Source organism: Mobula birostris, chromosome 7 (assembly GCF_030028105.1).
Source record: "Mobula birostris isolate sMobBir1 chromosome 7, sMobBir1.hap1, whole genome shotgun sequence".
Lineage (NCBI taxonomy): Eukaryota > Metazoa > Chordata > Chondrichthyes > Myliobatiformes > Myliobatidae > Mobula > Mobula birostris.
Genome location: NC_092376.1, coordinates 85,418,702 through 85,441,763, shown reverse-complemented (window position 1 = coordinate 85,441,763; position 23,062 = coordinate 85,418,702). Strand labels below are relative to the sequence as shown.

Genomic DNA, 23,062 nt, shown 5'->3' with positions numbered 1-23,062 from the left:
GACGACACTGAATAGATGGCCATCATTGACAGTGAAGACGCTAATCAGAACTTATAGAGGGATGTTGATCAGCTCGTCAATGGGTCGAAGAAGGGTGAGTGGAATTTAATTTCGGTAAGTGCAAGGTGGTGCATTTTGAGAAAACAAAAGAAGGCAGACATTTCAGTGAACATTAGGGTCCTAGGAAGTTTTGTCGAACAGAGGGGCCTCAGTACAAGAATATAGTTGCCTGAAATTGCTGTTGCATGTAGGTGGGGAGGTGAAGAAGGCTTTTGACATTTTAACATTCATCAGGAAGGGCTCTGAGTATAAAAGTTGGGATGTTATGTTACAGTTGTACCAGATGCTGGTGGGGCTGATTTGAAATATTATGTTCACATTTGGTCATTCTGCAATAGGGAAGATGTGGATAAGCTGGAAAGAGTGTAGAGGTTTGCAAGGATGTTACCAGAATTTGAAGAACTGAGTTATGGAGAGAAATTGAGCAGAATGGGACATTTTATTGGGGTGTAGAACTAACAGTGATCTTCTGGAGGTGTATAAAATGAAGTGGAGTACAAATGGGGTCAACTCACACATTCTTTTTCCCAGGATTGGGAAATCGAGAACTAGAAGCATAGGTTTAAGTTGAGAAAGGAGAGATTTAATAAGAACCTGAGAAGCAATTCTTTTTTTCACCCAGAGACTGGTCATTACATGGAATGAACTGCCAGAGAAAGTGGTTGAGGCAGGTACATTAACTATATTTAAAGGGGACTTGGACAGGTATATGGATAATAAAGGCCAAACGTGGGCAAATGCAAATAACTTAGATGGGCATTTTGATCAATGTGGACCAGTTAGGTTGATGGGCCTATTTCTGTGTTGTATAATTCATAGTAATTTCTTGGTGTGATTCAGCTTGGATCTAGAAGTCTGTTTTCTGGGTCCTGAGTGGGCAATATGAGCACTCATGAACCTGGCTTAGCATAATATCAGCTTCAAAGCTGGGGACTGGCTTGAAAGAGGATACCCAAATTAGTTCACTTAAGCTACCAGTGAATTTGAGGATTTCCCACAGAAAGCAATGGTGGTACCTCTCCGTGCTTTGCAGTACTTGCTGTAGGCAGATGCAATCTGTGAAATGTTCCAGAGGGTGTGGATCACTGTCTGGTAGACCATGTGCTTTGTGCCAGAGTTTGGACACAACCATGACAGCTTTAAAAGGTATGCAGGGCGTAGCATCAATAATTATGCAAAACCTTTTTTTAGCCTCAATCTTTCTCACATGTGGCTGCCTCAGAAATTCATCTTCATTCTACCCCTGCTAAAAGGAGAGCAACAAGATCTAGGAAAACATGGACTATTTACTTTTTCCTCAGCAGCCAGGTATCAATGAGTCAATCAGTTCACTAGCACAGCTTTGGCCTTTGGAGGAAATAAGTTCTCAATGATAAAGGCCATGTGGCATCTATTAATAGTAGTCCAGTTTATGTTTCAGTTTGATTACCTATCATCAGAAATTCTGATGAAATGTCATTGAACTGAAACAATTTTCCTCAATTCTCTCTTCATGAATGCTGATGGATATTCTGAGTAGTTCTATACATATTTAAAATTTCAAGCATCTGCATTATTCTGCCTAAAGGTGTCTGTTCTTGTCTTATTCTAAATTGTCAAAAGTTACTTCCATTGTGATTGGTTTGTTTTGAAACTGCAGCTGCTTTTCCCATTGGATTGCTGCCTGGTGTCCAGTTTCAAATATCCTGGGTATATAGGGAGCATGTGTGGGAGGGTCTGACTCTCTTCCTTTGTTTAAAGCAAGTGATGCACAATGCCATTTGAAAGGCATGCTCTGCACACACTATTAACTAAGTTTATTTGTTGAATGTGTGCATATTTGTTAAATATTCAGCTTTGCAGCATCTGTAACTTAGGGAACATGAATGTTTGGTTGAATGTTTATTTGCTTATAAATAAATGAGTAACATACCTATTCGCAGACAGTGCATCTCCTGTCTCATTTGTGGGCCCCGTGAATCTCATTCAACACTACACAGCCTCATTTCATTTTCATTTTGTGAAAATCTTCATAACTTTGAAATCTTTTCTGAGAACAATAACTGTCGTAAATACTGAAATTTTGAAAGTACATCTTTGCTGTCTTCAAAAGTGCATTCTATATCTATTGTCCACTTTAGACGGATTGCAGTAAAGGCAGTCATGACATACTTGATATGGAAATATTCATACTCATTGGGTGGTTCCCTACATTTCCTTCCCTTGTTTTCCAGTCTTTCTGTCACTTCTTTTTACATTTTCTGTAAAATTTAACTTGCTTTTTAACTGTTCCTCTTTGGTGATTTGAGTGCAAAATGCAGGATAATGCCCTCATCCCCTGTGCTGGTATTGGTGGGGGGGATTGTTATACTGAGGTGCCATTTTCAATTGAAATTTAAAAGCCAGGGAATAAGATTTATAACTCCAATAGATACAAAAGATACTGGCTGAGAAATTAATGCATGTAGCTCTTAAATTTGTTTTGAAAATTGGCTTAAACTAGAGTGGAGCAATTTTTTTTACATATATGTGCTATTACTTAACAGAGCTCTGTGCTGCAATGCACATGCATGTGCTTACCTCCAACAAACCCTCACCCTCACCATTTTTGCAGAAGCAGGTCATCCCATTGCTTAAAGACAGTTGCTTATATTGTCCTTTACCCCAATCAGAACAGGCTGCAGGTATCAAAGCCAATAGTCTAAACACAACCAGCTGTGAAAACTTACCAACTGCTTGCCACATTAAAGCATTTACTCCAAAAGTGTTTAAATGGCTCCAAGGTCCTGTGAAAAAGGAAAACCTGGAAAAGCAGGTAGACTTGAAGAAACAGCAATTTTAAAAGTATAATGTGCGATAATTACTTTTCTTTAACAAGACGATTTTAGTCTTACAAGTGATGTAGATGAAATCACTGTAATTGAGGTAATGCAACTACACGAAAACGTGACAAAATTAGGGAAGAATAGCAGTTTGTGGCATTATCTAATGAGTGCATTAAGCATTCACGAGGAATTGCAGCTACAGAGTGATGCTAGTAGAGAACAGCAGGCTGAACTAGATTGTCTAAAGTAGAGAACCCCAGGACATATTTTGTTGGAACACAAGAAGTCTAGCAGGTGGCGGTAATGCAGTGAAAACTGGTTGCCAACCGCCATAAAACAAAAAAGAAGAAGAAGAAGAAGAAGAAGAAGAAGTAAGGTCCTGTGATGTATCCTGGGCTACTGAAACAACTATTTTCCCCTATTTCTTTCTCCTTCATTTCTTTTTCTTCCGTTCATCCCTTCTGGGTTGCTTCCTCAATCCTTTGTTATGTTTTGAAATTGTATAAGGCAAAATGATTTTGCAAGGTAAAAGAGAAGCCACAAACATTATTCCTTTCTTCCTTATAGAAAATCTGTAGGTGTATTGTAATAAACATTGTCAAAACTAGTATTGTGAATGATGGTATATTCACCAGAAATTAATGCAACCAATCAGATCCTAATGAGGACAGTTTTCTAAGGTTTGATTAGCAAGCAGTTTTGACACCCACATTAAGAATTGCAAGATAAAAATTAAAATTACTTGCAACCTTAGTTATAGTAATGATACATGTAGATATTGTCACATATTGAAAAAACTGTTAATTAAAATAAATACCAAGAATAACTTGATATCTCAGCATATTTAATGCATGACTCACTTTCATATAATGAAATAGTATATTTTACATTCTCTGTGAATATGTTAGGATAAAGGCTGCTTGGTAGCATTTTCTTGCCAGACTCTTCTAATTGATATAAAATGGTCTCCAACAAAGACGAAATTTCTGATTCCACTGTTCCTAAGCTTCAACGTCAAGAGAGTACAGTCTACTACACCATGTTTTAAAGTAATGCTCTATTTTCTATGCCTTTCGTCATAAGTACATATCTGTTTCAGTCTTCACTTTGACCTGCACTCACTTTCACATTTCCAGTGGAGTGAGATTCTATGGAAATGTAATGAGTTAAATTCTTACTCTGTAACTCTCCACACTTAACAATAAAATGGCTGTTCATACACTCCAAATTGCTAGGGTACCCTTGAACTGATAGAGCTCACATCATGTATTATTTTCAGTTAAGTTTTAGTCCTTAGAATAAATATTTAATAGGTTTAAATTGTGCATGTTTCTACAAAGATAATAATCTTTGTAATAGTCCATTGAGGCTATGATGAGCACTGTGCTTTCAGACACAGTATGAAGTAATGTATATATATTGTACAATGCACAGTTGATTTGACTTCTTGAAATTTCAATTTCTTGACAAATGTATTGAATCAGTGATCATATCCATTCGACATGAAGCACAACTAAGAAAGCCTGAAGGGAAACCATTCATGAGCTATGGAGAAAGGTTATCTTTACCAATGATGGGCTGAATGATCTTCCTCTATGTGATATAAATTGATAATTACATGAAAATGTCTGTTTCTAGTATGTTGCATTCCTTCCTGTTTATACAGTATGTATATAGGTGTACACAGAGAGAAATAGGTTCACAATCTGAGGTAGGCATTGTTAGAGTTCCTTGCACAAATAATGACATCTAGTAGCACTTACTGACTGTAGACTCACAGTTAGGGTCATCTTTCCCATGTAGCTTTCTGATGGCATTACAATATCTTCAATCTAATTAATGAAGGCATTACCAGGTGCTTGTTTGTCAATAAATGTTTTGCTGATCCAAGAATGCAGATTGTCAGGACAATTTTCTATCAAACAGCAGACTCAAATTTTGAGTCAGATATTGGGATATCATTTTAGTGAATATTGTCACTGAAATGAAGAAAACCAGAGCTTTCTTATGAACGAGTTTAAGTTAATCCAACTAATACTCCACTGGACTACACTGAATCACTGAGAGAATTCCCTAAATCCCTTTGCCATAAGATCAGGCACACAAGCAGTAAAGTTCTTTTTATGAGGACTCATGTTTGCTTGTCTTGTTCCATTCATTGAATTAAATAGAATTAAATTTTGTTATTGCAAAATATGAAACTGTTTCCTCTGATTTGAACTGCAATATAATTCGACAAGAATTCAATTCCACCCAAAAAATTTCTGTGTGTGTAATCCACCACAGCATTACACCAAAAATGTATGAAACAATTATATGGATATTATAATAATGCTTTGCCTTTAATATTTTAATTGCTGAAATTGCTTAATGAATACTTTCAGCCAGCAATAAAAGACACATTCCTAGCACAGCACATAGTCAATTTTTACATCTACAGTATAATAGAAGTATTTGAATAATAGCCCAGCTAATTCCCACTTGTATATCTGGAATCTGGTGGTGGGGTGGAGATATGTTTCTACCAAAGGAGGTGTAAGGCACTCCTTCCCTCCGCCAGCCGGGGGTCACCCTTGAGCAAGATGTTGCACCTGGTTAGCCCAAAAATCAGGGTCAAGTGAAGCCCTGGGAGTAGGTGGTGGATGGTCATATGAGCAGCTGGTACCTATCATGAATACTGGTTATGTGACCACTGGCACCAGGCAATCTTTAAAGAGTATTAATAATAGCTGGGGTTATCCATCTTGTAAAGACACTGCCCAGAAGACGGCAATGGCAAACCACTCCCGTAGAAAATTTGCCTAGAACAATCATGGTCATTGGACTATGATCGTCTATGTCAAACGACATGGCACATGATGATGATGATGAAGATTATATCTGGGATGGCTTAGATTATTAAATTTGCAATTAGTGAAACTCCAGTGGTTTGACATCACAGAACATTTTTGAAAGTACATTTGAATTGTAGTCACAATTATAAGTTTGGAAACATGGCAGTTGATTTTGACAGCTACCTTCCCATTAATAGAAATGTGATAATGATGAAAGAGCATACAGGATCCTTCATGTTCAGCTGAGACAATAGAGAGAACATGCTCTAGAATATCAGCCAATATATTCAGCTCTAGTTGTATGAGTAGCACTGTAACTCTGCCTTAGAGGCAGAGAGTCATAAAACACTACAAGCCCTTCAGCCCATCTGGTCCATGCTGAACTGTTAATCTGACTTCTAGTTCTATTGACTTGCACCAGAGTCATAGCCCTCCATTCCCCTCCCATCCATGTACCTATCCAAATTTCTCTTAAATGTTGAAATCAAATCCACATCCACTACTTCCACTGGCAGCTCATTCCACACTCTGAGTGAAGTTCCCTTTCACGTACCCCTTAAATAGCTTATCTTTCATACTTAACCCATGACTTCCAGTTCTAGACTCAGCCAACTTCAGTGGAAAAAGCCTACTTGCATTTATTCTATCTATACCCCTTAAAATTTTGTATATCTGTATGAAGTCTCCTCTCTTTCTCCGACACTCTAAGGAGTAATGTCCTAACCTATTCAATCTTCCCTTACAAATCAGATCTTCAAGTCCTGCCTTCTTCTGACTCCGAACAAGTTGTTATCAGCTGAGCTGTAATTGATCATTCTAATCTTAGAAATGTCTATGTACTTGCATGTTTATTTTCAGACAATAAACCTTTTAGTGATAATTCAGGGAATGAAATGGCTCTTGTTGTGAGGGTGCAGGAATCGGTGATGTGCCAGGTGTCAACACCAAAGGAGCAGTAGCCCGTGGATGTGTTACTGTGTTAGTAAACCAATGGCTAAATAAATTGGAGTACTTCAGCTGGTGAATTCAAACTAATAAAATATTGGTACCAACAAAGGTGGTATTGGGGTTTTTGGATGGCCACGTATATTCTTCACAATATGAAACATGCTACCCTTACCTCAGACCTCAGTACTTCAATCACAGCCTTGCAGGTTCCATTATTCCTTTGTAGAAACTAAGATGAATGCTTCTTTTAGACAACTAATAAACGCTAGCTGAGTACATCCTGAGAATGAATGCAAAAGTTCAGAATTTTCTCTTAGAAAGTCCTGCATAACCCTTAATGTTTCATTTATTCTTTGAAAGGTGAGTTTTACTTCTCAAGCTGTGAAGAGAACTTATGAACTTTACTTCTCTAGTTTATTAATCTAGACCTTTTTTTTAAATCCTGTAGCACAGGATGACACTGTTGTAATACACTCTCAGTGGCCACTTTATTAGGTACAGGAATGGGACCCAATTTGGTCTTGTGATGCTGTACATATCCACTTCAAATCACGAACAGTCCTGATGAAGGGTTTCAACCCAAAATGTCAACTGCTTATTCGCTTCCATAGATTCTGCCCGACCTGCTGAGTTCCTCCAGCATTTTGTGTATGTTACTCAAAAAATAAAGGGTTGCTTTAAGGAGTCCTATAACCTCAGGTGCATGAAAATGGATGAAAAAAGATTGAGTATATCCAGAAATTCTTGACTGTGGGAAATTAGTGTGCCGTTATTTTTCTAAGTATTTTTTAATTGGGGCACATGGCCAGAAAATATACTTTAAATTAACCACTACCTTTCTACTGAAACACAGATCTGGGTAATACCATATATTTCTTGTTGATCTGTATCAGGATTATAAAAAAAGGAAAAAAATTCTCTGTTTTATCAATGGTTCAGTAGATATTTAGACATTACTGTAGAGAGCAGAGACCTTAGGTAGCATACTTCCTTTAGTGGTGTTCCTGCCATGTAAGATGATTTCTCTGAAAGTGAAGGAAGAAGCATAGGCAGAGTAGCAAATCTGATTACACATGTGTGACAATTGCATATGACAGCAGGTAGGAAAGCACCTGTGCAGTTTTAAATTATTATCCTTATCATTCTTGTAGGCATTCACTGATGCTGAATTAGTTGTAAGGAAATTTGGTTACTCATTTTCAAAATTATTCCATTGAATCTGGCTTTATGATATATAGAGACTTATAAAAAGCTACAAAAGAAATACTCCAAATGCACTGAAGATCATTTAATATTCATCAACAAAAGACAGAATAATTCAAACAGAATTTTTGTGATTTTATAATATAATGGAAACAAACTGCAGCATTTTGTAGTCTCATTCTGATTTCTGGATGCCTCAAAGGCAATAACCAGCCAATAAAGCAATCTTGAAAAGAAGAGCTATTGTTCCAATATATTAATTTCAAATAGCATGTCCCATAAACACCACTGGTTCATTGCTAGATAACCTGTCCTGTCGAAAGGTTTTGCCCGAAACGCCGACTGTACACTTTTTCATAGATGCTGCCTAGCCTGCTGAGTTCCTCCAGAAGTTCTGTATGTTTCCCGGATTTCCAGTATCTGCAGATTTTCTCTTGTTGTGAACCAGATGTAGAGATACTCTTTGAGGGATATTTACTCACAGAAATTTATAGATTTCTCATTAGATGTTTACAAAATGATAAAAATTCCACTATTGCATAAAACATAGAATGGCATAGCACAAAAGAGGTGCGCTGGCCCAAGATTTGGTGTTAATTCTGTCATTTAGTCCATTTCCCACCTCAGAACCCACAAGCCTGGATTAAATGTATATACTGGGATATCTTGTGCTCCATCTCCACCTCAGAGGACAGCTGGAACATTGGTTCAGCGCCTCTGACAACGAAGTACTCCATCAGTACTGTCTTGTTCTAGGGTTCTGTTAAGGATCCGGCCTGAACACGGGGTCGAAGGGCCTCTGCTGGTAGCTCTGGATCACGACAGTCTTTAATTTCTGTTTTCTTTCACCTGGCCATGCGGGTTCTGGCCGAGCCCCTTTCCTTTTTGGACCCCCTCCAATTACCTGCTCGTCTCCTCATTTGCACCCACCTGTTTCTAATTTTCACTCATTACCCCGTCCATCTAAACCCTGCCTTGACTAGCATTCTCTGCCAGTTCATCCCAGTTCTGACCTGTGTCGTTCCAGCCTGTCATTGCGACTTCTGCCAACTGACTTCCCCTGATTCTGTGTTTTGGATTTTGCCTGTTCTTGGACCTCATTTTTGCCTGTGCACTCTGGATTGTCTGCCCTCGCCTGACTGCCTTCCCCAGTAAGACCTCTGCCTGCCATTTCGGATTCTTGCCTGCCTTCTGTTTTTGAAAGACTGTTGCCTTTGTACGCCCTAATAAACCCTAGTGAAAAAGTATTCATTGGTCTACACTTGAGTCCCACTGAAACCCGACAGGCTCATGTTCTAGACTAGCAATCTCCTTACTCTCTTTTACATTTAGAATGTTTTCAAAAGACATGGTTAAATAGTTCAGTCACACTCAAAATTACACTGAGCTGAGAATTTTCAGCCAATTAGTAATCATTAAATCTTTGTGCCTTTTCAGAAAATACAAATAAGGTGAAGAATTTTTCACTTAGGTGCAGAATGAGATACCAAGCAGAGAGAGGGAACAAAAATTTCAGTTCTCAACTCAATACACTGGCATCATTTGTGATTAGGAATTTTCCTGAAGCAATAATTCATCCAGATTCCTCTACACATTTCATCTGTGAGATAGAATACGTAGATTAGCTGTGTATCAGTTCAATAAAGACAGAATTAAAAAGTCTTTTCATTCAGTATATGCAGTGACTCCTGACCTTAATCCATGAGCATGCAAAATTAAACAAGACATAGAATATATTATAACTCTCAACCTCTTGAGATAATTTCTTTAACAATTACAGAAATATCAGTTATACTGTAAGAGACAATTACAATATTCCTAACAATATAAGAAATTAAAGCAAATGTTTTCATTTATAAAAACAATGGATTTATTTAGATAAAAATCTTCAGATTTTGGTAGCATGTTATGGAAGGTTTAACCTGCTTTTAGCTGATTGGAAAACGTTGCTAATGGCTTTTTTAATATATACTTTACATACTTATACTTTATACTTTATTGTCGCCAAACAATTGGTACTAGAACGTACAATCATCACAGCAATATTTGATTCTGTGCTTCGTGCTCCCTGGATTACAAATATTAAATATTATAAATATTAAAAATAGTTAAAATTAGTAAATATTGAAAATTTAAATTATAAATCATGAATAGAAAATAGAAAAATGGGAAGTAAGGTAGTGCAAAAAAACTGAGAGGCAGGTCCGGATATTTGGAGGGTACGGCCCAGATCCAGGTCAGGATCCGTTCAGCAGTCTTAACACACTTGGAAAGAAGCTGTTCCCAAATCTGGCCGTACGAGTCTTCAAGCTCCTGAGCCTTCTCCCGGAGGCAAGAGGGACGAAAAGTGTGTTGGCTGGGTGGGTCGTGTCTTTGATTATCCTGGCAGCACTGCTCCGACAGCATGCGATGTAAAGTGAGTCCACGGACGGAAGATTGGTTTGTGTGATGTGCTGCGCCGTGTTCACAATCTTCTGCAGCTTCTTTCGGTCTTGGACAGGACAACTTCCATACCAGGTTGTGATGCACCCTAGAAGAATGCTTTCTACAGTGCATCTATAAAAATTAGTGAGGGTTTTAGGGGACAGGCCACATTTCTTTAGTGTTCTCAGGAAGTAAAGGTACTGGTGGGCCTTCTTGGCAGTGAACTCTGCTTGGTTGGACCAAGTCAGGTCATTTGTGATATTGACCCCAAGGAACTTAAAGCTTTTGACCTATTCCACTTGCGCACCAGCAATGTAAATTGGGTCGTGCGGTCCACTACTCCTTCTGAAGTCAACAACCAATTCCTTCGTCTTGCTGATGTTGAGGGATAGGTTATTGTCTTCGCACCATGCCACCAGGTTCTTAATTTCCTCTCTGTACTCAAACTCATCATTACCCGAGATACGGCCTACAATTGTTGTGTCATCAGCAAACTTATATATTGAGTTTGATGGAAACTTGGCTGCACAATCATGGGTGTACAGTAAGTACAGCAGGGGGCTGAGTACACAACCTTGTGAGGCACCGGTGCTCAGAGTGATTGTAGAGGAGAGCTTGTCCCCTATTTTTACAGCCTGGGTCCTGTCTGTGAGGAAGCTGAAGATCCAGCTGCAGATCTGTGTGCTAAGGCCCAGGTTCCGGAGCTTAGGAATCAGTTTATTTGGAATGATGATATTAAAGGCAGAGCTGTAGTCAATGAAAAGGAGCCTTACATATGCGTCTTTAATCTCCAGATGTTCTAAGGTGGAATGTAGGGCCAGAGAGATGACATCTGCCGTTGACCTGTTGCTCCAGTAGGTGAATTGCAAAGCGTCGAGGTTGACCGGTAGGCTGTGGTTGATTTGTGCCATAACCAATCTCTCGAAGCACTTCTTAGCAATTAATGTCGGAGCCAAAAGGTCGATAATCATTCAGGCATGCCACCTTGCTCTTCTTCAGCACTGGGATTATTGTTGCCTTCTTAAAACACGAGGGGATCTTAGACTGAAGCAAGGAGCAGTTGAAGATGTCAGCAAACACTCCAGCTAGCTCGCTTGCACAGGCCCGGAGAACCCATCCCGGAACACCATCTGGGCCCGTTGCCTTCCTTGGATTTATCTTCAGGAAGGCCCTTCTAACGTCCTCCTCGGTGACGATGAATCTTGATGCCACCAGGTCCGGTTCATCCGGAGGGAGCGGGACGCTCCTTTTCTGTTCAAATCTTGCGTAGAAGACGTTAAGTTCGTCAGGAAGAGAAGCGCCACAGTTATTGATATTCCCAACCTTTTCTTTGCGCCCAGTGATCTCGTTTAGACCCTGCCATAGTCTACTGGCATCCCTTTGGTTAGCCTAGGCTTCCAACTTGGCTCGATATTGCCTCTTGGCGCCCTTAATGGCTTTCCGGAGTTCACGTTTGGATTCCGTGTAGCGACTGGTATCCCCGGACCTAAAAGCCGCAGCTCTAGCCTTTAAATAGAATAAGAAGTCGGTATTTTGGATTGGTTTTCTGAATGATCATATTCACTAGAGTAGGCATATGTTTTTGAACATTTTCCTGCATTTGTTGCTGAAATGCAGAGATGAAGAGAAGGGGTGTGCACTGGTGCCTTGTTTGTCTCAATCCTAAGTAATCGTGGTGTTGTAAATAAACATTTAAACAGTAGCAACATACATAAAAATTGCTGGTGAACACAGCAGACCAGGCAGCATCTCTAGGAAGAGGTACAGTCGATGTTTCGGGCCGAGACCCTTCATCAGGACTAACTGAAGGAAGAGTTAGTAAGGGATTTGAAAGTTGGAGGGGGAGGGGGAGATCCAAAATGATAGGAGAAGACAGGAGGGGGAGGGATGGAGCCAAGAGCTGAACAGGTGATAGGCAAAAGGGATATGAGAGGATCATGGGACAGGAGGCCCAGGGAGAAAGAAAAGGGGGAGGGGGGAAGCCCAAAGGATCGACAAGGGGTTATGGTGAGAGGGACAGGGGGAGAAAAAGGAGAGAGAGAAAAAGAATGTGTGTTTTTCAATAAATAACGGATGGGGTACGAGGGGGAGATGGGGCATTAACAGAAGTTAGAGAAGTCAATGTTCATACCATCAGGTTGGAGGCGACCCAGACAGAATATAAGGTGGGTAGACATATCAGAATGGGAATGGGACGTGGAATTAAAATGTGTGGCCACTGGGAGATCCTGCTTTTTCTGGCAGACAGAGCGTAGATGTTCAGCAAGAGATCGTTCCCCCTTCCCCCTTTTCTTTCTCCCTAGGTCTCCTGTCCCATGATCCTCTCATATCCATTTTGCCAATCAACTGTCCAGCTCTCGGCTCCATCCCTCCCCCTCCTGTCTCCTCCTATCATTTTGGATCTCCCCCCTCCCCCTCCCACTTTCAAATCTCTTACTAACTCTTCCTTCAGTTAGTCCTGACGAAGGGTCTCGGCCCAAAACGTCGACTGTACCTTTTCCTAGAGATGCTGCCTGGCCTGCTGCATTCACCAGCAATTTTTATGTGTGTTGCTTGAAATTCCATCATCTGCAGATTTCCTCGTGTTTGCGACTTTAATTGTAGATTACTTTGCTTTCACTCACATAAGTAACCTCAATGGCTAGGGATGGAAAATGTAGACATAGCCATTTTTGTGATTAGTCAGCAACTGCTGTTGGGCAACACTGTTTCAGCAGAAAATTCCAATGAGTGTTTTCTGCTTCCGTTCTCTTCACCCCACCCTCTCTTTGCTGAGTCATGATAAACAGAACAAAATTAGTGAAAATCAGGGTGTAACAGGTGACCAATGATAAATGATGCATGTTTTAGTTGGGTATCCAGTCCTTATTTTTTTTTACACAGCTTGGTAACAGTCTCTTTCGGCTCAATGAGCCCAGGCTGCTTAATTACACCCATGTCACCAATTAACCAGCTAAGCTGTACATCTTTGGAATGTGAGAGGAATCCAGAACATGTAGAGGAAACCTACATGGTCACAGGGAGAATATACAAACTCCTTACAGACAGCGGTGAAATTGAACCTGGGTCACTGGCACTGTAACAATGGACTAGTTTTTGTATGCTGAGTTCATTAAGATGTTGTAGAATTGGACACTCGCTTATTACTTCCTGTATAAAGTTTGGGAATAGATTGAGATATTTTCACTACAAAACCTGTAATTATTTCTCTGTCTGATTGTCTTATTCATTTAGTGAGAAAAGGCCAGGGGAGGTGAAAGGCTCAGAAATAAATCAAACTGGAGTCAAGCCAGGTTCCCTAAATGCTGCGTAAGTAATTTCAGCTGAGTCACTGGTTACAAGCATGGATGGTGGCAAGATGCTTGGTCAAGACAAAGGACAGTACTCACTGAGAGAAGGATGAAACAAGATTAGTGCTGATAGTATCCTAGTGGGAAGGAAATTAGTTTTCTTCGTGCCCCACTCCAGCTCCCTCATATTTTAACTAACATTAATTGGTGCTGCAGATGACGTAGCTTTCTGAAGTCATCTCTGAAACGTTGCAGAACTTTGATTTTCTTTGTTGCCTTTTGGTGGAGCAATGGATGACTGAAGTGGTGGGTATCCTTAACGAGCCTTGCAGAATCACATTCACTTAGGCAGTCCTTCAGGGGACTGCGGATAATGCACTTCTAATCAAGGTTTGTGCGTTCTGAGATGAGAAATGTGCTGGATGACATGGTTAGTAAATTGATAGTTTGTGAAGAGGTCTGATTTCTACCCCACAATACAAAGGCTTTATGTACTCCCAACACCAAGATTCAAAGTTCTAAATATCTTTGCAAATGCTTCTTCTCCATGTTGACCTATCGTGAGGCAGGGATTTCCAGGAGTCAGTGGGGATGTTTCTCAGGGAAGCTCTGAGCCACTCTTTCAATCTATCATCCTTGTACATTCTTCCCATGAAAGGGCTCAGAATGTACTGTTGGTTTTCAGGAATCTGATGTTACCATAGAACCATAGAACCCACAGCACAGTAACAGGCCTTTTGGCCCTTCTTGGCTGTGCCGAACCATTTTCTGCCTAGTCCCACTGACCTGCACACAGACAATATCCCTCCATACACCTCCCATCCATGTATCTGTCCAATTTATTCTTAAATGTTAAAAAAGAACCCGCATTTACCACCTCGTCTGGCAGCTCATTCCATACTCCCACCACTCTCTGTGTGAAGAAGCCCCCCCCTAATGTTCCCTTTAAACTTTCCCCCCCTCACCCTTAACCCATGTCCTCTGGTTTTTTTCTCCCCTTGCCTCAGTGGAAAAAGCCTGCTTGCATTCACTCTATCTGTACCCATCATAATTTTATATACCTCTATCAAATCTCCCCTCATTCTTCTACGCTCCAGGGAATAAAGTCCTAACCTATTCAACCTTTCTCTGTAACTGAGTTTCTCAAGTCCCGGCAACATCCTTGTAAACCTTCTCTGCGCTCTTTCAACCTTATTTATATCCTTCCTGTAATTTGGTGACCAAAACTGAACACAATTCTCCAGATTCGGCCTCACCAATGCCTTATACAACCTCATCATAACATTCCAGCTCTTATACTCAATACTTTGATTAATAAAGGCCAATGTACCAAAAGCTCTCTTTACGACCCTATCTACCTGTGACGCCATTTTTAGGGAATTTTGTATCTGTATTCCCAGGTCCCTCTGTTCCACTGCACTCCTCAGTGCCTTACCATTAATCCTGTATGTTCTACCTTGGTTTGTCCTTCCAACGTGCAATACCTCACACTTGTCTGTATTAAGCTCCATCTGCCATTTTTCAGCACATTTTTCCAGCTGGTCCAAGTCTCTCTGCAGACTCTGAAAACCTTCCTCACTGTCTACTACACCTCCAATCTTTGCATCATCAGCAAATTTGCTGATCCAAGTTACCACATTATCATCCAGATCATTGATATAGATGACAAGTAACAATGGACCCAGCACTGATCCCTGTGGCACACCACTAGTCACAGGCCTCCACTCGGAGAAGCAATTCTCTACTACCACTCTTTGGCTTCTTCCATTAAGCCAATGTCTAATCCAATTTACCACCTCTCTATGTATACCTAGCGACTGAATTTTCCTAACTAACCTCCCATGCGGGACCTTGTCAAAGGCCTTACTGAAGTCCATGTAGACAATATCCACTGCCTTCCCTTCATCCACTTTTGGGTAACCTCCTCAAAAAACTCCAATAGATTGGTCAAACATGACCTACCACGCACAAAGCCATGTTGACTCTCCCTAATAAGTCCCTGTCTATCCAAATGCTTGTAGATTCTGTCTCTTAGTACTCCCTCCAATAACTTACCTACTACCGACGTTAAACTTACTGGCCTATAATTTCCCGGATTACTTTTCGATCCTTTTTTAAACAACGGAACAACATGAGCCACTCTCCAATCCTCCGGCACCTCACCTGTAGACAGCGATATTTTAAATATTTCTGCCAGGGCCCCCGCAATTTCAACACTAGTCTCCTTCGAGGTCCGAGAGAACACCCTGTCAGTTCCCGGGGATTTATTCACTTTAATTTTCCTCAAGACAGCAAGGACCTCCTCTTTTCGATCTGTACAGTTTCCATGATCTCACTACTTGTTTCCCTTAATTCCATAGACTGTTGGATGTTATTAAAACATGGCATGCCCAGGGTAGCTGAATGATGTGTATTGAACTTCAGTCTTGGGCATATTGGCTTAGGAAAGGACAATAGCCTTCCTTGTTTGAATAAAATAATTTAAGTGCGGGATCACTTGAACTATTTGGTAATGATATCTCATATTTTACATCGCTATTATCAATAGAATAGCAAATCAAGCAATATACTTCATCAAGTTTTTTCATGACATAGGCTTTAATTGGCTTGAATTGATATTGTCTAGTAGTGCATAACTTCTACATACATTTTCACTCGAGGTAGGCTATGAATATACAGTAATCCCCATTAACAGCTGAGGACAATTAAAGATAAATGAGATCTGATGAATTAAAAAATCGGGAGAAATCCAAAACAATTTGACCAAACATCTCCACTTTGAGAACAAAATTATTCTAAGTAGTAACATCTGTTAACACAAACAAATGTTGAATAAATAAATAGAACTACTGCAATGAATATGTATTTTGAAGTAACACCATAATCTTGATGGATGAGCAGATCATTTGGTGCAATGTTGTAATTGACAGTAAAAGCATTCTCTCCAAGATATTAGGAATTGGTACCTCTGTGACAGGATGTAACAGAAAAATATCATGATATGGATGCCCCTTGAGAAGCTGAAATTTGAATTCAGTTCTTGTTCCATTAACTACTGAGTCTAATTGCCATTAGAAAGCTTTCTCTTAAACAAATGTGCTGACTTCCCAGCTATCCTACATAATACTCCCTGAAAACCATGATTTAATATCTCCAAAGGAATTAAGCATCTCAGGGCATTGCTCAGTCTGCAGTTGATGTAGTCTGTCTTCAGGCTCGCTGCTCTAAGTTACAAATAACCATCGCTGGACGGGAAGAGTGTACGCACTTTAGACATTGGGTTAACAGCTACCATTCTTTTTTAATATAAGCAAATCAAGTAGGATATAGCAAACTTGATGAAGCTCTGGAAAATTACACCAGGTAATTCATGATATACAGTATTGTGCTGCTGAGTTGTTCATTATTTCTGCAGAATCCAAAGTCTAATTCTCTTACAGTAATGTTGTCTAGGATCATTCTAGTTAATGTTTATTCATTAAAAGAACTATATAGATTTAAAATTGATTGTAGGATTCAGATTCAGGGTCAAAACTTCCTGCACTGTATAATTGACTTTTGTTACTTTGCATCTGTAAGGTATCCCCACATCTAAGAAACATAAATAAAATGTTCAGAGTTTGTTTCAAGTTTCAAGAGTGTTTGATGTAATTTCCTGGACGCAATTTTATTTTATTTTGATTTATTTTATTTAGTGTAGGCCCTGCTGGCCACACCACCAGCAACCCCGGATTCAATCCTGGCCTAATCACGGGACAAATTACAATGAACAATTAACCTACCAACTTGTACATCTTTGGACTGTGGGAGGAAACCAGAGCACTCAGAGGAAACCCATGCGGCCACAGGGAGAATGAACAAACTCCTTACAGACAGCGATGGGAATCCGACCTGAGTTACTGATACCATAAAGCGTTGTGCTAACCATTATGCTACCATGTATGAAAAACAAAATAATTACTGCTCTGGATCCAAATCAGCACAAGATAAACCACACAAAACATAACAAACAGAATAATGATAATCTAAAAACACATTAAATGTAAATACATAGAATAGACATAGATTGATTTTATGTTATAAAGTGATGCTAGACCATTCGTAAGGTGACTGACAGGAAATAATAAAGTAGCGGTGGAGTTATTCGATGGAGGTGTTGATCAGCTTTACTGCTTGGGGAAAGTAACTGTTTTTGAGTCTGGTGGTCCTGGCGTGGATGCTACATAGCCTCTTTCCTGATGGGAGTGGGACATACAATCCATGAGCAGGAAGGATAGTATCCTTCATGATATTACTGGCCCTGTTCCAGCACCTTTCTGTATATACGTCCTTGATGGTGGATAGGTTAGTGCAGTGATGCACTGGGCAGTTTTGACTACCTGTTGTAGAGCCTTCCTGACCGCCACCGTGCAGTTTCCATACCAACCAGTGATGCAGCTTGTCAGGCCACTCTCTACTAGAATGGTATGGGTATGAGTGTGCAAAGTCCAGTTCTCTTCCGTCTCCTTAGAAAGCAGAGGTTTTGATGACCATTCTTCACTGTGGAGGATATGTTCTGGATCCATGAAGGGTCGTGCGTGATGTGCACTCTCAGGAGTTTGAAACTGCTTGCAGTTTCCACTACTGTGCTGCCAATGGAAATGGGGGTGTGAGTGGCGTGAGTTCTCCTGAAGTCAATAACCATCTGCTTTGTCTTGTTCACATTAAAGAAGAAGTTACTTGGCTGGCACCAGACTTTAAGCTTTTCCACCTCCTCTATGTAGGCTGCCTCATCGTTGTTAATGATGAACTCCACCACTGTCGTGTCATTGGCGCACTTGACGATTTGATTGCTCAGGTGTTTGGCTGTGCAGTATTGTATGAACAGAGTGTGTAGCAATGTCTCAGCACACTGCCAGGGGGGCATCCGTGTTGAGGGTGTTGAGGAGAAAGAAGTCGTTATGTGCCCTGACTACCTGAGGTCTGTTCATAAAGGACGTCCAACACCCAGTTGCACAGTGGTCCGTTTAGACTGAGGAGTAGGAGTGTGTTCACCAAAGTCTGTAGTGTTGAATGCCGCACTGAAATCCTGAAACCGCATTCTGACACGTGTCCTTGTTTCCTCGTTGTGTCTACCTGAACAACTCATAATAGAATATATCATTTCTTTATAATTGACAGACTTGTCTGAAATTAATTCCTCAAGAAGTCAATCATAAGTTTCTTCAGAAGTCTTTCATCTACTGCTTTTGAGGCTTCATTTAAAGGGCCTATTAAAAGTTCAAAGTTCTAAGTAAATTGATTATTAAAGTATATATATGTCACTGTGTACTGTGCACTGTGTACACTGTGTACAACCCTGACAGTCTTCAGGAAATCCATAGAATAATGACTACAATCCACATTAAAGCTTCAGCTAGTGTCATGCAATTCAAAATGCAGAATAGTTATTAATAAGCATTTCAAATAAAACTGCTAATTGTTCATAAAAATTATGTTTTTGAATAATCACATAGTATACAGAAACACTAAATATTCCACAGATACATGCTGAGAGGGTCAATCAGGGCTTCCTATCCATTGATTTGAAGCCATGACTGTTTAATAAAATGGAGACGGCATTGAAGGTATCTGGTAGGAGAAACTGAATAGACCAGAGATCTAGGAGAATAGGAAGGTAGTACCAAATAATTTACTCTCTATCTTCTCTATGCAAACATTAGACTAAATCAAGTTTTCCCAGTACAACCATGACCAAGCAAGTTCAAAATTCAAAACTGCTTTTGAATAAATCTGGTTTCTGCCCTCCTTTTTCTGTCTCTTACTCTCATTCCTTTTCGACCATGTTAAAAATCGGAATTCTTAGCATTAAACTGGACAGTAGCCAGAAAACCTGCTTGTGATGTGTAATTGACCAACACTATTTGATCTGAAGCAAAATCCACCTTGCCTGTTTACCAGCTGAACTGCAGCAAAATTGGCAAAACAGCATATCCTTTGCCTATTGTTCTCCCGCCAGGATGAATAAGATGCATTCAACTGCTTTGGAATAGAAACTCCCTATGATCTCTCCTTTGAAACAATATGTGACAGGCTAAACATGTTGCATTTATCTTCAACCTCAACTGGAAAATGACCCAATGCCTAAAGGATAATTTCCATCATGCCCTGAACAACCGCGAGCAAACAGTGCTTTTATTGCTCAAAGCATATCATATGTCATAAGTACTACCTTGATCACAAAGCCTTACAGGTTGACTTCAGTAGACCCTAATGTCAAGTAAACACAGAGAGTATCAGACCATCAAAGTGATGCCATCCGCTCAGAGCAATCACTCAGGTCTTCTCCACTTAGAGCAGTCTATGTTTCATTTGGAAAATCTTAAGTCAAACATCATCTCAAATTTCTTGAGATTGATCCTGTACTTATTCATATCCTGTATGAGTTGAATCAAGATGGATTCAACCTGCCATTACAACTTATGTCATACAATTTCCACATGGCCACTTCTACCTTGGCCAGACGCAGGTGATCAAACAAGTTGAGCCTCTTCACACAGGTTGTGCCCAACAAGATGTACAGAAGTGAGTTGCCATCTCTGTTGATGAACTTTTGCACCCTCCCCTTTAAATATCCTGGAAATTGAAAGACTTTGATTGGTATCATTTTAGGACATAATAATTTCAACATTTAAATGAAAAGTAGTGTTAATTAAAGTATACTAAAACAGTAAGAATAAAGTGTAAACATTAAGAAAGGAGATATCTTAATTTTAGCTCATAATATACAGTCCAGGGAATTCCACTGAACAAAATTGAAAATGATTCTATATGAAGTCTAGATGGCTTAGACTGAGAGAAGCAAATGTCCCAGCAACATTATAGCACAATATATTCTTTTGTTAATAAATGCTAACATATCTGGGTTCCACTGCAGATCCCCGTGTGGAATTTACCAGTGGAATAGAGCGATATGTCAATATTTGTAAAGCAGCACATCACTGGCTTACAGCAAGTCTGTCTTCGTTTGTGCCCTGACTGAAATCAGCTGAACATCAGTAGCCAAAGCTTGGGTTCATTTAGCACTGTTTGTTTGCATGCTTATTTCTTTACTGCTTAATATTTATTTTAGGTGATATAAATTTGAATTACTGTGGGAGAAGTGGATGACAAAAGCATAAAGAAAAATCGGAGAGCACATTGACAGATTTAGCACTAATGTATGTATCCTTGCGGACTTCATTGGGAATCACTGGAATACTAGAACCACCTACCTACAAGCCCTGAGGGACGATCTTCTCCATTAAGTAGATGCAGTGACTCAAGAAGACATTTCACCACTTCCTTCTCAAAAACACGTAGGCATTAGGCAATAAATACTGGTGTTATTGGTTGGGTTGAGTTGTCCTGATCTTGGCAATCTCTTTGCAAATGTTTTGGAAGTGGATCTGGGATTCAGTCTGGTTCCGGATGCTGGTGGCTTGCTTCTACTGTTTGTATGATGTGTTTTTTTCTCTCTCTGCATAGTGGGTTTGGGTCTTTTTTTAAAATTGGGATTTGTGACTGTTTGTAAGCAGAAAAATTTCAAGGTGTATAATTTATATATGAAAATGTCTCCACGTATGGTGTCTAAACGTTTGCAGATGGATTGACAAGATCGGAAAACAACTCAACCATCAACAAACGATATATTTAACAAGTTATTTCCATTGGTCTAATACCATATGGAGTAAGTTTATAAATAATATACTACTATTAATAAACAGTAGCTATTGTGTAGCATACAGCCATTGTCTAATGAATTTAATGGTTTATATTTGTTTGTAAGATTTTGGCAGAATTTAATGCTCATCTTGTTACCCGAAGAAATTCTGGGGATAACAAGACTCTCCCTGAGAACTATTGATAGACATTTCAGGTTTTCATAAGAGTGTTACAACTTTCAGGATTGTGGTGAACTATCGCCGCAGACAGTGAGAAGGCAGGCGGAGGTGAGGCAAGGCTGGTTCAGAGAATGAGCCCTGCTGGAGCATTGCGAGGCGCAACGTGTTTGAACCGCCGGCTTCATTCTCGGAGTTCGTTTTTCTGCCAGAGATGCAGTTGATGCGGAAGAGTTTCAATGTCCATCCACCTAACCCAGGTGCGAGGTTGGATCACTCCGAGCGCTGAGCCAGTTTGGTCACATCGAGGACGGCTTCAGGCAGGGCACCGAGATCCAGGTCCTAGAACGTGGCACTATTCGGTGCTTGGACAATTTAAACGCCAGCGCAGATAGACTAAAAACCCGTGTGTTGGGTACAGAGGGAAGGGTTAGGCTGATATCGTTCACTCTCCTACGAATGGTCATTCCTTTCTCTATGGCGCCGAGTCTGTGAACTGATCCGGCTGCTGTGCGTTCCTGCCTCACTGCTGTGAAAACTGGACTTGGGCCTACTCTGGCTGCTCTGGGAGCGGATCTGGTCCGGGATGCAGTTGGCTTGCTTCTATTGTTTGCATGATGTGTTTATTATTCTTTCTCTCTCTTTCTCTGAGTGGTGGTTTTTGGTCTTGTTTTTTAATTGGGTTATTCAAGGTACTTGCTTTGTGGCTGCCTGTAAGCAGATAAATTTCAAGATGTGTAATTTATACGTTCTTTGATAATGAATGTGCTTTGAATCTTTGAATCCTGAATTATTCTTCTGTAGATGGTCCACAAACTAACATTTTTCAAAAAAATTTGAATTCTTCTTTCACTGCTGAAAAGTAATGGACATCAGGCTATCTCATCCAACTTTGGATAATGTCTGTGCTTCAGAATTAGTTTGCTCCAGTCATGCAGGGCTAAGACACCATTGCATAAAGCATCTGTGCTCAATCAGGATCCACTGAAAAGATACTGATGCAGTAATGGTTTCCTACAGCTGTGCCAAAATGTTTGCTGCTAAAATCTTCCTTAAATGGCAATCAACACAGGTCTGAAGAATGCACTTTGAATCTCGTTCAGTTGTTGGTAGTTTGAGATGTAGCAAGAATAGCTCTGAAAGAGATTCACTCCTTGGTAATGAGGCAGAATTAAAACACATCCAAGAGGAAACATGCCGGGAATGTGAAGAGTTACTACTTCACTGGGGTGGACATAGAAAGTTCAAAGCAAATTTATTATTAAAGAATATATATGTCACCACATACAGTATGGAAATTTGTTTTCTTGCAGGCATTCACAGTAGGTACAAAGAAATACCATGGAATCAACCAAAAACCACACACAATATGGACAAATAACCAATATGCCGAAGACAACAAACTGTAAAAATAAATAAATTAAAATAGCAATAAATATCAAGAACTTGAGATGAAGAGTTCTTGGAAGTGAGTCCTTAAGTTGTGAAAATAGTTCAGTGTGGGGTGAGTGGAGTTGAGTGAAGATGTCCCTCTGGTTCAAGAGCTTGATGGTTGAGGGTTAATAACTATTCTTAACCTGAGTGGCGTCAGTCCTGAGGCTCCTGTACCTCCTTCCTGATGGCAATGGTGTAAGGAAAGC

At 40.0% G+C, this 23,062-nt stretch overlaps 1 protein-coding gene across 1 annotated transcript in view; it reads left to right on the top strand.

The window, feature by feature from the left end:
- LOC140200329 (NALCN channel auxiliary factor 1) overlaps positions 1–23,062 on the top strand; it is an 840,740-nt gene that overhangs the window by 510,342 nt on the left and 307,336 nt on the right. The gene's annotated exons all lie outside the window — the stretch shown is intronic.